The sequence below is a fragment of the Hemiscyllium ocellatum genome, chromosome 18, assembly GCF_020745735.1.
Source record: "Hemiscyllium ocellatum isolate sHemOce1 chromosome 18, sHemOce1.pat.X.cur, whole genome shotgun sequence".
Taxonomy (NCBI): domain Eukaryota; kingdom Metazoa; phylum Chordata; class Chondrichthyes; order Orectolobiformes; family Hemiscylliidae; genus Hemiscyllium; species Hemiscyllium ocellatum.
The window spans coordinates 40,085,004-40,102,676 of NC_083418.1; the positions used below are offsets into that span (position 1 = coordinate 40,085,004).

The 17,673-nt window shown below is 41.3% G+C and overlaps 1 pseudogene; it reads left to right on the top strand.

Moving 5' to 3' along the window:
- Positions 1 to 10,402: 10,402 nt before the first annotated feature.
- Positions 10,403 to 10,521, top strand: LOC132824555 (5S ribosomal RNA; annotated as a pseudogene).
- The last annotated feature ends 7,152 nt before the right edge of the window (positions 10,522 to 17,673 follow it).

Consider the following 17,673-nt stretch of genomic DNA (forward strand, 5'->3'; position numbering starts at 1 on the left):
TAAATTAATTCTCTTGTTAAGATGGTTTATTTCAGTGTCTGTTAAGGGTAGGTCAGATAAGTTCTTTTTAATCAATGCTTCTGTGTTGTCTGTGTTATTTTGTGTGAGTTTATCTTTTTTTTCTGCAGGTCTAGTTTTTTTCATTTTCTGAGTTTGTTGCTGTCGCATGTCCTTGGATCATTCTACTGTGTCTGTCTATTCATGGCCTGTTGCATTACTGAGTAAAGATTTTGGTGCAAAATTTCCCAGTTGTATTTACGGAATCTGTGGTGGCACTCTGTCAGATGGCATTGGTTTCCCATTTTTGGGTCAGTTTTAGCGTATGGAGTCCATAGGTGTTAGCAATGTTTTGAGACGATTTGTGAAAAGATTTGTAGGTCAGGTTGTGGTTCTGGACGTAGGTTTGCTCGCTGAGCTAGAAAGTTCATTTTCAGACGTTTTGTCACCAGACTCGGTAACATCAGAGTTCCCATTGGAATGCCATGCTTCTAGGAATTCTCATGTGTGTCTCTGTTTGGCTTGTCCTAGAATGGATGTGTTGTCCCAGTTGAAGTGGTGTCCTTCCTCATCTGTATCACCAAGATACATGAACATCAACTAGCTACAAAAAGATATGGCCCACTCTCACAAGTATCCTTACATAAAAAGAACAGGAAGTGACATCACCACAGCAAATGGCATCACACAGGAACTGAGATCCCCAACTGAAGGAAACCTAACTACGCAAATAGAAACACCAGTCACTAACACCAGTGCTTCACCAGAGGCTCACTGAAGATGTTACCTTGCACGGTAATGAAACGTTTGAAAACAAGCTTTCCAGCTCAGTGAGCAAACTTACATCCAGTAAAGGGTGGTAAAATGAAAAGTAAGGCCTATTAGGCACTAAAAGATGAATTTCTAAATGGAGGCAGAAGACAAAGCTTAAATATTAATGAATACTTTGTATCTTTCTCTCCCAGAAGAAGGAATCCAAGCAAGGGTGAAAGAGGAGGCAATTCAGACTTCAGAAAAGAGGTGGACAGAATAGATGGAATGAAATTGTTTCCTCCTGTGAAATAATCATGAACAAAAGGGTGCAGCTTTAAAATCATTGGTAAAGAAGAAAAAGAAACAAGAGGAAAACCTTTTTAATGCAGTGATGATTAAGGTCTGAAAAGCATCTCCTCAATGTAAGTGAAGGCAGGTTCAACTGAAGCATTAGAAATGGAATTTTACCGTTGGCTGCAAAGAAAGAATGTTCAGGGAAAAGGCTAGCACAAAGCACTAACTGAAATGCTTGTTTGTAGAGGTGGAGCAGACAAAGTGGACTGAATGGCCTCATTTTGCACTGTAACAATTCTGTAATGAGAGTTACAAGCCATTTGGCATCAGAGAAATACACTAAAGGGAAGTGGCAACATAGCTTCATGAGTTTATTGTGATAAAAACTGAAATTAATTTGCCTCAAATTTACAAACAGCCCAAATATCATAGTCTAGTTACAGAGCTTTGGATATCACAGAGGCAGGAATGGTTGGTAGATGTTCCAGGATTTAGATGTTTCAAAAGGAATGGGGTTGGGGGTGGGGGAGGTAAAAGAGGTGGGGGACTGGATTGCTAATCAAGGATAGTATGCAGTAAGGGAGATTGTCGAGGCGGGTTTGTCTGCAGAGTCAGTATGAGTGGAAGTCAGAAACAGGAAAAGAGCAGACACTTTATTGGAAGTTTTCTACAGGCACCCCAATAGCAACAGAGACTCAGAGGAGTAGATTGGGAGGCAGATTTTAGAAAGGTGTAGAAGTAACTGAGTTGTTGACACGGGTGACTTTAACTTCCCTTAGATTTGATTGAACCTCCTTAGTTCAAATAGTTGGGATTGAGGTGTTTTTGTCAGGTGTGTCCAACAAGGGTTCCTGATGGAATATGTAAATAGGCAGACTAGAGGGGAGGCTATATTGGATTGGTACTTGGCAATAAACCATGCCAGGTGTCAAGTCTGTTGGTGGGAGAGCATTTCAGTGATAGTGATCAAAACTCCCTGAACTTTACTAAACCCATGGAGAGGGATAGGAGCAGATAGTATGGGAAAGAATTTAATTGGGAAAGTAGGAATTACAATACAAATAGGCAGGAACTGGGGCATTGAAATCAGGAACAGATGTTCTCAGGAAAATGCATGACAGAAATGTGGAGGTTTAGGAAGCACCTGCAAATAGTGCTGGACAGGTTTGTCCCAATGAGGCAAGGAAGGGATGGGTGTTTGAAAGAATCTTGGGTGACAAGGGATGTGGAATATCTAGTCAAGCCGAAGAAGGAAACTTAAGGTTGAGGAGTCAAGGATCAGACAAAGCTTTAGAAAGTCACAAGGTAGCCAGGAAGGAATTGAAGAATGGACTTAGGAGAGCTGGAAGGGGACATGAAAAAGCCTTGGCGGGTAGGATTAAGGAAAAACCTAAGGCATTCTACACTTATGTAAGGAACAAGAGGACGGCCAGAGTGAGGGTAGGGCTGATCAGGGATAGTGGAGGAAACTCGCATCTGGAGTCATAAGAAGTAGGGCATCTCCTTAATGAATATTTTGCTTCAGTATTCATTACTGAAAGGGATCTTGACATTTCTGAGGACAGCATAAAACAGACTGAAATGCTGGAATAGGTTGATGTTAGGAAGGAGGATGTGCTAAAAATTTTGAAAACACAAGGATAGATAAATCCTCTGGGCCAGATGGGATATATCCTAGGTTACTACAGGAAGCAAAGGAAGAGATTGTTACGCCTCTGGTGATGATCTTTGCATCCTCAATGTCCAATGTCCATTGGAGTAATACCAGATGATTGGATGGTGGCAAATGCTATTCCCTTGTTCAAGAAAGAGAATTACAGACCAATCAGTCTTACATCAGTGGTAGGCAAAATATTGGAAGAATTCTGATAGGATTTATGATTACTTGAAAAATTTGTAGTTTGATTAGAAATAGTCAGTATGGCTTCAAGGGGCAGGTCATGCCTCACAGACCTTATTTAATTCTTTGAGGATGTGACAAAACATGTTGATGAAGGTAGATCAGTGGATGTGGTGTACGTGGATTTTAGCAAGGTGTTTGATAAAGCTCATTCAGAAAGTAAGGAGGATTGGGATACAGGGAAATTTGGCTATCTAGATACAGAATTAGCTGGCCCATAGAAGACTAATGGTGGTGGTAGATGCAAAATATTCAGCCTGTAGCTTGGTGACCAGTGGTATTTCGTAAAGATCGGTTCTGGGACCTCTGTTCTTTGTGATTTTTATAATAGACCTAGATGAGGAAGTGGAAGGGTGAGTCAGTAAATTTGTCGATGACACAAAGGTTGGTGGAGTGGTGGATAGTGTGGAGGGCTGTTGTAGGTTGCGATGGGACATTGACAGGATGCAGAACTGGGCTGATAAGTGGTAGCTGGAGTTCTACCTGGAAAAGTGTGAAATGATTCACTTTGGAAGGTTGAATTTGAATACAGAATAGAGGGTTAAGGCAGGATTTTTGGCAATGCAGAAGAACAGAAGGATTTTGCAGTTCATGTCCAAAGATCCCTCAAAGTTGACACCCAAGCTGAAAGGGTTGTTAAGACGACATATGGTGTATTGGCTTTCATTTTTAGGGGGAATGAGTTTATGAGCTGCGAGGTTATGCTGCAGCACTATATAGACCACACTTGGAATATTGTGTTCAGTTCAGTTCTGGTCGCCTCATTATCGGAAAGATGTGGAAGTGTTAGAGAGGGTGCAGAGGAGATTTACCAGGACGCTGCCTGGACTGGAGGGCATATTTTATGAAGAAAGGTTGAGGAAGCTACAGCATTTCTTGGAATGAAGGAGAATGAGAGGTGACTAAATAATGAGAGGGTGGAAATGACTATCACGAGGGGGCATAATTTTAAGGTAATTGGAGGAAGGTTTAGGGGAGATGGCAGAGATAGGTTCTTTACACAGAGTGTGGGTGCGTCAAATGCACTGCCAGCAGTCATAACAGAGTCAGATATATTAGGGACATTTAAGCCACTCTTGGAGAGGCACATGGAAGATAGTACAATGAAGGATATGTAGGTTAGTCTAATCATAGAGTAGGATAAAAGGTCAGCACAACATTGAAGCACATGTATTGTGCTGTACTGTTCTCTATAATTGTTGTGTACCACGAAAATCATCATACGTTAGAAAGCCTTATTGCAGCTTCAGTCTGGGTGAAAATATTCAAGCATTCTACAAATACATATGAATCCAAAGAACAGAAAAAGGCAATCAAAAATTGTGGTTGATATGATCCTAATTAGTGAATTTAATTTCTTGTTGAATTCATTGCCAGATTAATTTCCATCACTGTTTATTGAACGGGCAGGACAAGTGGAATGTGTAGCAGCTCCCTATTATCAAACTGCTAAAAGCTTTGATGTTGACCAGGATTGACAAAACATTATCAATAACTACTGTTGGTGTTATTCAACAGCTTTCAAAACAAAGGCTCTATTTACACACTATTTCAGAGGAATTCAGGGAATTTTGCATCAAAGAAAGCTTATCTAAAAATATCAAAGCAGTTGAACTGTAGGATTAAAAAGAACAGACTTAATACATTTATGCTTGTTTTGGCTGGAGCACAATGGCAGATTAATATAAACCAGGAACTCCTGAGGTATTTACAAAGTTTTCCAAAAATGTGCAAGTAAAAAGGTTGACATGATAATTGTCCAATCAAAATTTGTGGCATCCAGGAGGTATGTCAGTCAAGGAATACTGCCCAGAATGATCAGAGATTCAATTCTTTGGTATATAATTTGCATTGCCATAGTCACATAGCATAGAGGTGTGAAACAATGAGAGAGGACAACAAAACAAGATTGGTTTTAAATCCCAATTGGTTTGACCCAACTTTGACCAGCTCACTCTGTTTACTCCAATACCAGAATCCTGTGCTTAAACAAGGGGAACCGCAACAGAATGGAGAAGGACTTGGCTAAAGTAGACTGAAAACAAAAACTTTATGGTGGGACAGTTGACCAACAATGGAGGACTTTCAAAGCGCGCAGTAAAAGTATATTTCAGTGAAAAGGAAGGACTGTAAGAAAAAGGATAATCTGCCAAGGGTGTCGAAGGAAATAAAGGAGGCTATCAAATTGAAAGAGAAGATATACAAAGTGGCTAAAAACAGCAGGAAATGCAAAGATTGGGAAAACTTTAATGGTCAACAGAAAGCCACAACAAGAGCTATAGAGAAAAGTAAGATCGAACATGAGAAAGAAAGCTAGCTCAGAATATAAAGATAGATAGCAAAAGTTTCTATAAATATATAAAATGAAAAAGAGTGGTTAAAGTAAACACTGGTGCTTTAGAGGATGAGCAGGGGCATTTAGTCATGGGATATGATGAAATGGCCAAGGCATTGAACAAGTATTTTATATCACGGTGGAGGACACTAACAACATGCCAGTAATTGACAAAGGGACAAAGGTAGGTGAGGACCGGAAACAATCATTATTATGAAAGGGGCAGTGTTGGGCAAACTAATGGAGCTAAAGGTAAACACATCTCTTGGTCCTGATGGAATGCATCCCAGGGTTCAAATAGAGATGGCAACAGGTGCACTGGCAGTAATTTTCTAAAATTTGCTAGACTCTGGAGCAATCTCAGCAAATTGCAAAGCAGCAAATGTGATGCCACTGTTTAAAAAAGATGGGGAATTATAGACTGGTTGGCTTAACCTCTATCATGGGAAGATGCATGAGTCTATTATCAAGGAAGGAATAGCAAGGCATCTAGATAGAAATTGTTCCATTGGGCGAACGTCACATGGGTGCATGAAGGGCAGGTCTGACTTTACACATTTTTTGGAATTCTGTGAAGACATTATGAACATGGTGGACAATGGGGACCCAGTAGATGTGGTGTACCTAGATTTCCAAAAGGCCTTTGACCAGATGCTGCACAAGAGGCTGCTGCATAAGATAAAGATGCATGGCATTATGGGTAAAGTATTAGCCTGGACAGAGATTGGTTGACTAACAGGAAGCAAAGAGTGGGGATACATTAGTGCTATTCTGGCTGGCATTCAGTGATTAGTGGTGTGCCTCAGGGATCAGTGTTGAGGGCGCAGTTATTTACAATTTATAAAGATGATTTGGAGTTGGGGACCACAGGTACAGTGTCAAAGTTTGACACAGATGACACTAAGATGAGTGGCAGAACAAAGTGTGCAGTGGACTGTGAAACTTTGTAGAGGAACATTGATACATTGAGCGAGTGGGCAAAGGTCTGGCAGATGGAATACAATGTAAATAAATGTGAAGTCATCCATTTTGGTAGGACTAATAGTAAAAAGGATTATTACTTGAATGATAAAAACTTGCAGTGTGCTGCTGTGCAGAGGGACCTGGGTGTCCTTGTGCATGAATCACAGAAGGTTGGTCTGCAGGGACAATAAGTAATTAGCTAGGCAAATGGAATTTTGTCCTTCAGTGCTGAAGGGATTGAGTTTAAAAGCAGAGAAGTTATGTTACAGTACACAGGGTGCTGGTGAGACCACACCTGAAGTACTATGTGCAGTTTTGGTTTCCTTACTTGAGACAGAACGTACTGTCACTAGAAGGGGTGCAGAGGAGGTTCCCTAGGTTGATTCAGGAGTTGAGGGGGGGTTGGCTTATGAAGACTGTGTAGATTGGGATTATATTCATTGGAATTCAGAAATTGAAGGGGGGTCTTACAGAAACATATAAAATTATGAAGGGACTAGATAAGATAGAAGTAGAGAGGATGTTTACATTGGCAGGTGAAGCTTGGACAGGAGGGCATAGCCTCTAAATTAGGGGGAGCAGATTTAGGACTGAATTGACAAGGAACTTCTTCACCCAGAGAGTTCTGAATCCATGGAACTCCCTGCCCCAGTGAAGTGGTTGACATTACTTCAGTAAATGTATTTAAACCTAAAGTAGAATTTTTTTTGAACAATAAATGAAGTAAGGGATACGTGAGAGCGTGGGTAGGTGGATCTGAGTCCACGAGAAGATCAGCGATGATCTTAATAAATGGCAGAGCAGGCTTGAAGGGCCAGACGGTCTACTCCTGCTCCTAGTTCTTATTCTTTTCAGGATGGGGATCTGCCATCCTTACATGGTCTGGCCGATTATGTTACTCCAGACCTACAGCAATGTGGCTGATTCTTAAGTGTCTGCCTGAAATTTTTAATCAAGCCACACGGTTCCACAGCCGCACAGCCTTTCAAGCCACAGCAATTTGGGATGGACACCAAGTGCTCACATCCCTTGAAAAAATAGAGAAAACAAAAAGTTTGCCAGGATTTCAAAGCCTTACAATTGCAGGCATATGGATTCTGGTGGTACGTATTGTATCTCCTTTCTATATTTTGGTCCTGAAAGTTTTCGTAGCAACCAAATTATATTTTTGCCCATTGAAGTCAAAGTACTATATCATCCACCAGATTCATTTTCAGGTTGTACAATAGAGAAGCACAAATATACCAAAAGCACTGAAAATACAATATGTAAAAAAGAGAGAACAAATCTACATGGGGATAAAGTACATATTTAAATGTATTCCTTTAACAACTATATAGCTGTTGAGATTTTTGTATGAAAGAGTATTTCATATGATGCAATGTCATAAAGGACAAAGTTATGCTAAATCAATCTGGAGAGGTCAAATTCTCCAGTCTAAAATTAATGACCTGAACAACATGTACAATGATTTACATTGCAAAATTCGAACTTGTTACGGTCAGACCTTTGAACACCACTATCATACATTGTGAAATAGAATGACAATCTATAGGTGATACCACCTTCCAGCTGACATATTTGCTTTGCCTTGTGCATGAATCACAGAAGGTTGGTCTGCAGGTACAATAAGTAATTAGCTAGGGAAATGGAATTTTGTCCTTCAGTGCTGAAAGGATTGAGTTTAAAAGCAGAGAGGTTATGTTACAGCTGCACAGGGTGCTGGTGAGACCATACCTGGAGTACTGTGTGCAGTGCCAACATAGCAATAACAACTACATTTGAAAAGCAATTGTGTGAACAGCTTTGAGAGGTTTTTCAGTGATATGATACAAATGTATGATTAGCAATGAAAACGATCTGTCCTCCATTTTGAAACTTATTTAATGCTGTGGTTGTCTGTTGGCTTAATACAAATTTACCAATCTCAACCTCGGACTGGTTAAACCTATGATATGTTGCTGGATTGCTCAGCTGGCAAATTCATTATAAAGGGTCAGCGATGATAATGTTTCAGGAAAACACAGCTGCACTCCTTCACACCACATATTGCAAGCTGGAGAGTTCAGTAGCTGCTGGGCAAATGCTCAACGCCTGAGTTACTTGTTCATCAGCAGGTTCACCTTTGACATTATATCACACTTTGGAGAGAAAATTTTCAATTTAATTCAGCTTTTGCAAAGTTTTTTTTTGAAATGCAGGCAATTCCAAGATGTTTGGAAAAAACAGAATATTTGCCAGGAATAAAATTTATAAAAGATCTATGATTAAGAACAATCTGTGATCAGTTTTAACATTAGGAAACGTGTAAGTTAAAGTACTGATTTTAAATGTAAATAATTACAAAATGACAATTGTGTGTTGAGGCAGAGATTCAGAAACAGTTCTGTGCATCAATTGAATTATTGTTAAAATGTCATCACTGTATTATGTTTATCCAAGTTGAATCTAATTACATAGAAAATAAAACCCAGTACCTTGCAAATATTATTGAAATTATTTAAAAGAACTGCATGGTAATGCTATGAACCACCCTCACAAAAGGGTAAAGCATTTCCAGATTCTTTGAGCCATCAGGAAAGCTTAAAGAAGAAACTTCATTGAAAAGTGAAATTAAAGAGCAGAACAATTTTCTTCATTTCTATACTAAAGTAAATTGATCAGAAAGTAAAGTCCTGCAGACTCTGAAGTAAAAGGATAGAAAGTGCTGGAGAAACTGAGCAGGTTTGGCTGCATCTGCGGAGTGTGTCTTTTTATTTTTTTTGATTATGAACCGAAATGTAGAATCATAAAATCCCAACGGTTCAGAAGCAGGCAATTTGCCCATCGAGTTCAAACCAACCTTCCAAACAGTATCCCACCCAGACCCGTTGCATTCCCGTAACCCAATCTTTCCCATGGCTAACCCACTAGCCTGCACACCTATGGACTATAGGAGGAAACCGGAGAACCCAGAGGAATCCCATGCAGATGCAAGGAGAATGTGTAAACTCCATTGACAGTCACCCAAGTCTGGGATCGAACCTGGCTCCCTGGCGCAGTGAGGCAGCAGGGCTAACCAGTGAGCCACTGATGTAAAGAACTGATTTAAAAAAAGATGTGTTTATTGAAGGATTGCTACACAATTTAAAAGCAAGTAACCTAATACTCACTGTAACTGCAGTTCACATAGCTGCATATACAAAAATGGTGAAAGTTTAGTTATAGATGAGCTGGAGCTTGGAAACCACATACAAATGGTTCTTTGGCCAGCAAAAAGTATTTGATTGGTCTGTGGATTAGCGATTGGCTATTGAAACCAACATCCTCCTGCCTGACATCAACTATGTGACTGACTCACAGATAGTTGAACAGCATGAGGGCGTGAAACCATCTGACCTCTGAAAACAATGGAATCATTATTTTCCTGCAGTAAAAAGCAACTCAAGTCTGAAGATATCCAGTTTATCCCCCTCCCCCCCCCATCAGTTACTGTAAGCTAAAAGTAATTTACTGTTAAGTAAGTAGAGATTTTTACAACTGTGAACCAGTCACCCACCGCTACCTGCAAACAAGTGAAAGTACCTGGAGAAGGAAGATTGAGAATCGGCATTCTGATCAGCCAAAGGATCATCTCACAAACCCTGTGGGTGGGAGCAACTGAACTGCTTCCCCAGCCTTTTCCTCCATGCAAGACCCAAATGTCTTTGTGCCTGTCTGTAAATGTGTATGGAAGGGAAATTTTATACATAGGTTCGAGTTTTAACTTAAGTTTTTATGTTAATGGTTCATAATTGTTTATCTGTAGTAAGAATTAATTATTAAGCATAGACACCTGGCCCATGCTTCTGTCAACCTGGATCTCAAAGTCAGGTAAATTGGAGAACTCTGTCCACTTTTTAAAATATTGAACTTATGCAACAACTCTGAAAATAGTAGGTCTTGATTTGCAGTGTATTATCCCAGTTCGGTGGAACAGGACAGGGAAAAAGCGATAATGCTGAGAGTCAAATATGATTCCTCTTTGGAAATGACCTGTCAGACTTGCTGAGTTTCCCCAAAACAGAGCCATTGGAAACAAAGATAAACCTAAGAAAATTATTTTTCACATTTAGTCTAAATTTCCAAATAGCTACCATTAAAGTGTTAGATACAGGTGGAGTTGAAGATTCAAAGGGAGTTACTACGGCCATATTAGTCTGAAAACGCCCGATCTCGTCTGATCTCCGAAGCTAAGCAGACTCAGGCCTGTTTAGTACTTGGATGGGAGACCACCTGGGAATACCAGGTGCAGTAGGCTTGTGGGCAGCACGGTGGCACAGTGGTTAGCACTGCTGTCTCTCATTCAGGGAAGATGTTAAATTAAGGCCCAGTATGCTGTTTCAGTTAGCTGCAGCACATTCTCATGGTACTATTTCAAAGATGAGGAGGGGAGTTGTTTTTGGTGTCCAAGATAAATAATATCCTTCAGTCAATTTCACAAAAACATATAATCTGGTTATCGTCACATGCTGTTCATGAGAGTTTACTGTGTATAGGTTATTGCTGCATCATAGTAGGAATTGCGTTTCAAAAGTACTTAATTGTCTCTAAAGCCCTTTTTACATTCTCTACAGTTATGAAAGGCACTAATCAAATGCAATGTTTTCTTTTAATCTCTCTTCCAACATCAAATTTTCTGTATCACAGTGATAAATGGATTATTGGACTCAAATTGAATTGCAGATGAAAGGATACAAGAGTAAAATTACCAAATAAGATGAGAAAGTTCTCTCTTATGATTGTCGTTATGTAGAACATATATCTTACATTTAATATTATGAATGTACATAGTAAGAGGTTCAGCACAGCAAGGGACACAAATGAACAGATCAGGTCAGCAATGATAGCTTTGACAAAAAGATCTTTTGACTCAGACAAATGCATCTGCAGACACTGGGAACTCAATTCAGCCCTGGAAATGGGTGCATGCATCAAGATTCACAATTAACCTGTATCCATTCAATGTAATGCAGTCAATGCACTATCCTCGTATTACTCACTGCTTGTACCATGCAGCAAGCACAACTCTACTGCTGAGTGTTGCATGACTCAACAGGAAGCTTAGCATCATGAGAGGGTGGAACCAATTAATGTTGGTCTGTATATCATTAAGAGGAGATACATTACAGAAGGAGCAGGTCGTAGAAGTCTGATTCTGATTTGGGAACAAATCCAAGGTTTTCTAAAGCTCCACTGCAGACCACAGTGGAGAAGGTGGACAGGCAGAAGGATGTGCTCCATACACAGGGTCCATTCTGGTGGCCAATCAACACAGACATCTACTTCAAACCCACTGACTCCCATAGCTACTTGGCCTACATCTCCTCCCACCCTGCCTCCTGTAAAAACACTATTCCTTATTCCCAATTCCTCAGCTGCATCTGCTCCCAGGACCCATTTCACCACAGAACATCCCAGATAACCTCTTCTTCAAAGACCAAAATGTCCCTTCCCACATGTTCGATGCTCTCTAGCACATCTCCTCCACTTCCCACACCTCTCCCCTCCAAACGCAACTAGGACAGGACCTTCCTTGTCCTCACCTTCCACTCCACCAACCTCCAGATACATCGCATCATCCTCTGCCATTTCTACAAACATACCCCACCACCAGGGATATATTTCTCTCCTGACCCATATCTGCATTCTGGAGATACCATTCTCTCCAAGACTCCCTTGTTAGGTCCACATCCCCACCATCCACTCCCACCATCTTCCCTTGCCACTGCAAGAAATGCAAAACCAGCGCCCATATTTCCCCCCTCACCTCCATCCAAGGCCCCAAAGGATCCTTCCACATCTGACAGAGATTTAGCTGTACTCCCACACATGTCATCTACTGTGTCCGTTGCTCTTGATGTGGTGTCCTCTACATGAGGAAGACAGGATGCCAACCTGCGGAATGTTTCAGGGAATACCTCTATGGCACATCCACTAAACAACCCCACCACCAGGTGACTGAACACTTTAACTCCCCCTCCCACTCCCACTCTCACTCCACCAAGGACAAGCAAGTCCTGGGCCTCCTCCACTGCCAAACTCTAGCCACCTGACACCTGGAGGAAGGGCACCTCATCTTCCGCCTTGGGACCGTCCAACCACATGGGATTAATGTGGATTTCACCAGTTTCCTCATTTCCCCTCCTCCCACCTTATCCCAGATCCAACCTTCCAACTTGGCAGCGCCCTCTTGAAGTGTCCATCTTCCTTCCCATCTATCCGCTTCACTCTCCTCTCCAATCTATCATCTTCACCCCCACCTTCATCTGCCTAACGCATTCCCAGCTACCTTTCCCCCCAACCCCAGACCCCTCCCATTTATCTGTCAAACCCTTGAGCCACCCCGTCATTCCTAATGAAGAGCTCATGCTCAAAACATCAACTCTCCTGCTCCTCGGATGCTGCCTGACTGGCTGTGCTTTTCCAGCACCACATTTTTCAACCCTGATCTCCAGCATCTGCAGTCCTCACTTTCTACTGGTTCATTCAATTATTCAATTACAAAAGGCACATCGCCCAGATACATTGTATCTTTCAGGAAGCATTGTCATATGATGGAAGTGTCAGCGAGCTCACCATTGTGGAATAGGCATGCATATGTCTCCTAACACCCTCAGAGGAGAGGTTGCGGAGTCCAGTTCTGGGATAGTGATTGATGAGGCAATGGAAGCAATACTCAACCCTCCAAACCAAGCCCGACATCACAATCATTTTAAAATCTCTCCAGAATTTCAAGCTGAAGATGATGGATCAACATACAGCTTACTTTCCCTTTTCTCAACAGCACAACCCTGCCCTTATAAAGAAGGTAGCAATGATGAAGACACTATCTGTCTGTCAGCTCCATTACTAACACTGTTTGTAATTTAGAGGATTGTTTCATGGCAGTGTTGGCACATGATGAGATAGCGGGCAGCTGCTTACCACCAGCCATGCTGCAGCTACTGAAATTGTAGTTTATAGAACATAGAACATAGAAGGATACAGTGCAGTACAGGCCCTTCGGCCCTCGATGTTGCGCCGACCGAATCCTACCTAACCTATACTAGCCCAATAACTTCCAAATGCCTATCCAATGCCCGCTTAAATGACCATAAAGAAGGAGAGTTCACCACTGATACGGGCAGGGCATTCCATGAACTCACAACCCGCTGTGTGAAGAATCTACCCCTAACATCTGTCCTATACCTACCACCCCTTAATTTAAAGCTATGTCCCCTAGTAACACCTGACTCCATTAGCGGTAAAAGGTTCTTAGTATCTACCCTATCTAAACCCCTAATCATCTTATACACTTCTATCAGATCTCCCCTAAACCTTCTCTTCTCCAATGAGAACAGCCCCAAGTGCCTCAGCCTTTCCTCATAAGATTTTCCTACCATTCCAGGCAACATCCTGGTAAACCTCCTCTGCACTCGTTCTAAAGCTTCCACATCCTTCCTATAGTATGGCGACCAAAACTGCACACAATACTCCAGATGAGGCCGCACCAGAGTCTTATACAACTGCAACATGACCTCAGGACTCCGGAACTCAATTCCTCTGCCAATAAAGCCCAGTACACCATATGCCTTCCTCACAGCACTATTTACCTGGGTGGCAACTTTCAGAGATCTGTGTACATGGACACCAAGATCCCTCTGCTCATCCACACTACCAAGTAGCCTACCATTAGCCCAGTAATCCATCATCTTGTTATTCCTACCAAAGTGAACGACTTCGCACTTAGCTACATTGAATTCCATTTGCCACATTTCCGCCCAGCTCTGCAACTTATCTATATCCCGCTGTAACCTACCACTTCCTTCCTCACTATCCACAACTCCACCGACTTTTGTGTCATAAAAAGTGGAGTTTGTAGGGGGTCAAAGTCAGACACTCAGCCAATAGATAAGGTAATGATATAATTTATAAATTTATTTTGCAATGTTTATTTCGTTGTGAAATTTAGTGTGCACAAGCAGATGTTGTGATGGGCAGTGACAAGAGGGAATCTCAAATGAGATGTTGTTGGTGAATGGGATTTGGGATTTTGGTTAGTGGTATTATAATCAGATCAGTTCCTGACAGAATGCATGGCTGTTTAGGTTAACCCAACTCTTCCTCTACTTGCCCAGCAGCTTGTTGCCATATTGTTGATGACTTCGTGGTGGTGAAGTGGTGCAGTACACAGCCAACCACAAAGTAGCTGGATATCCATTCTGCCAAGTACTGTGGCCGGCTCCACAGTGATCAGGGCAGTAGTGGTGTTGCTTCAATACATCAATGATCTGCCTTAACCCATTTCACCTAGTAATTTGGCTTTCATTGTTTGAAGATAGCACATGTGTATATTGCATACTGGAATTATCAATCATGTAAGTCAGAAGCCCCCTTTGCTTTACATTGGTGGTTCAAGTGCAGCTTGACGCAATAAATTGTTACAGATGAAAGTATGTTCTCTGCTGCCATGATTCTGGGCATTGACCTGCAAGACTCTATGTCCATGCTTTCATATTAACTTGACACCAAGGGAGCCCTATCAAATGGCAGTATAGCAAGGAATTAACAAATGACACCTGCAAAGCAATAAGCATGTAATCGATAGAATTTGACACCTTTTGTCCCATTAATCTCTCCAGTACTTTCCTTCTTTAATAATATTAATTACTTTAAATTCCTTAGTCTCATTAGAGTAAAAAGTGAGGTCTGCAGATGCTGGAGCTCAGAGCTGAAAATGTGTTGCTGGTTAAAGCACAGCAGGTCAGGCAGCATCCAAGGCACAGGAAGGGCTCTGGCCCGAAACGTCGAATTTCCTGTTCCTTGGATGCTGCCTGACCTGCTGTACTTTAACCAGCAACACATTTTCAGCTTTAGTCTCATTAGACCCTTGCATCTTCATTTTGTTCTTCTTGACTTATAGCTAAAGACAAATACAAAATATTTAACATCTCCTTGTTCCCCATTGTCACTTAGGAAACCATAGTTATTTTCAGTAATCTCTGCTTACATACTCGGAAAAGTTCCAATCATCGATTTTTCAAATTTCAGATTAGGTTTATTCTTATTCTGTTTTCTCCTTACTTTCTTGGTCATCTGTTACTGTTTGCCAAATCCCTCACAATCCAGGGTTATGTATTACAATGTTGTTGTGTCTTCTTTTAATTTAAGACCATCTTTTGTCAGCCTTGATTGGAACACACCAGCTATCTAGTGGAGATTCTATTTGTCAAGGGAATGTACATTTGTCGAGAATTATGAATTATTTCTTTAAATATTATCAATTACATATCAACTGTCATATCTTTTAAGCTAATTTCCCAACCTACATGAACAATTCATACATATGTAACTAGCTTAATTAAATTTAAGACCCTGGCTTCAATGTAACCACTTAATTCTGAACCACAAAGTTCTAGCAAATCATAATCATTTTCCTCAGAGATTATATTACAAACAGATTATTAACTAAGCCATTCTCAGCAGACAGTACTAGGTCTAGGTAGCCTCTTTTCAGATTGAGGTTCCTCAACATTTTCAGTTGCTCTAGAGAGTGTTTGTGGGAAACATTGGTATGAAAATGATTTTTTTTACACCAGAACAGTTGGTGTAATAGCAGTTGGTTAAGTATAGCATTAAATGTTGAGTATAGTTTTAGATGGTCAAAAGATAGATTGGGTAGAATCTTATGTGGGTCTGATCAACATGGGCTATGATGAGATTTATGCCATAATCAGATGAGAATTCTAGCGAGAACCATCTGACTTTGGGAGCATTTTGCATTATCTTTTCTGCTTCCCACAGATGGTGAGGTGAGTTTCTTGCTGAAAGTGAACTGCAAATTAAGGGGGGGTTGTAGCTTGTTAAATGCCTTTTTGATTGCCAGACCCACCTTATTAATATTCAGCTTCCTATCTTATCAAACACACCAGACATTCAGAAAACTCAGTATGGAAACCAACGTGAGTACCTGGTCAATTCAGCTTGCTGTTTGCTCTGAAGGACCTTTACGTTGGACACTTGGCACTAACACCTCAGGGCACCAGCCACATGTAGCCCACACCTTTGGACTTTGGCATCAAATATGTGTAACCTGCTAAGAACCTTCAATGACACATTTCCAATCTACTTACAGGACATTTATGCACTTTAATGCAGCACCTCAGGGTACTATTATTGTAAGGTTGTTACAAGGACACTGTGCACTCAGGGACTCCCACCCAGCTAATGGGCTGGACTAGGTTGTATCTCTTCACACTCACTTTGACATTTTCTGGATGTTCATTGCCTTGCCTTTCATTTTTGTACTTGGTCCCCTCGACCAGAGAAAAACAACTTATTATTTCTATCTAGCTTTGCTGACTAGTGTAAACATAAAGGAACGAAACTGGTCATAGTTGTCAGCAGGCCTAGTCAAGTCCAGCGATACAGCCTTTGGTCAATAGCAGCTTTCGATATCAGTCTAGGCCTGGAAATGGTCAGTCAGCCACACTAGGTGGTCAGAGTCAGGTGCTCTTTATTTAAAGGGTAAGAAGCTGAATGTCATATAGCCCACCACCCATCTTCAGTCCTTCTCTACTGGGGTTCTTTTCTGGAATGAGAAAACGACAAGTATTAGGGGAGATGAAAGTGGTAGCACAGCTGTTACTTTTGGTGTGTGTGTGTGTGGGGGGGGTGGGCTGGAGTTGTCCCGAGTGATCGAATAGGCAGCATGTGGATTTAGTGGAGTCATGGGTTGTGGTGGGTGAGAGTGAATGGGCGGCTGAGGGAAGATGTTGCAGGCATTAGTGAGAGTGGTGAAGCATGGCCATTGATGAAGGTGGATGCAGTAGCGGAGGTAGAGGGAGTTGAAGTATTGGAGAGCAAATGGTGGCACTTACCTTGGCAGAGTGGAGAAAAAACATTGACTTTCTTCCTACATTGCTGGGCATGGCTCCACATAGTTGAAACTGCTTTAAGACAGATGGAAATGAAACCAGCCTGACATGGTTTAATGGCCTTCACTGCAGGTCCCGGGGAAAAGGAAAGTGAGGTGACGATTTTCCCCTGTTGGCCATGTCCATGGCAAATGTCAGAAAACGTGCAGGGCAACTTTGGGCTGACATTGGATTCATTTCACTGGATTCTCAATACCAGCTTGGAATGTAATCTGCATTTTTCCTAAGTTTTCAGTACACAATTTCCAAACTCAGTACAAAAACTACAGAGATTTCTGAAGGAGAAACTGGTAACACTGATTGTCAAACTCAAAACCTATAGCCTCCACAAACCATTCAAATCACATAAGGGTTTTTCAGTGAATACTATTTTTCAGTAAATTTATCCAGGTAACATCGTGCAACTTTTTACTGAATAAAAGAACAAAAAGGGAAAGATCACTGCATTTGTGGTGCAGTACCAGTGTTTCTATCTCTGAGCCAGGAGGCCTAGA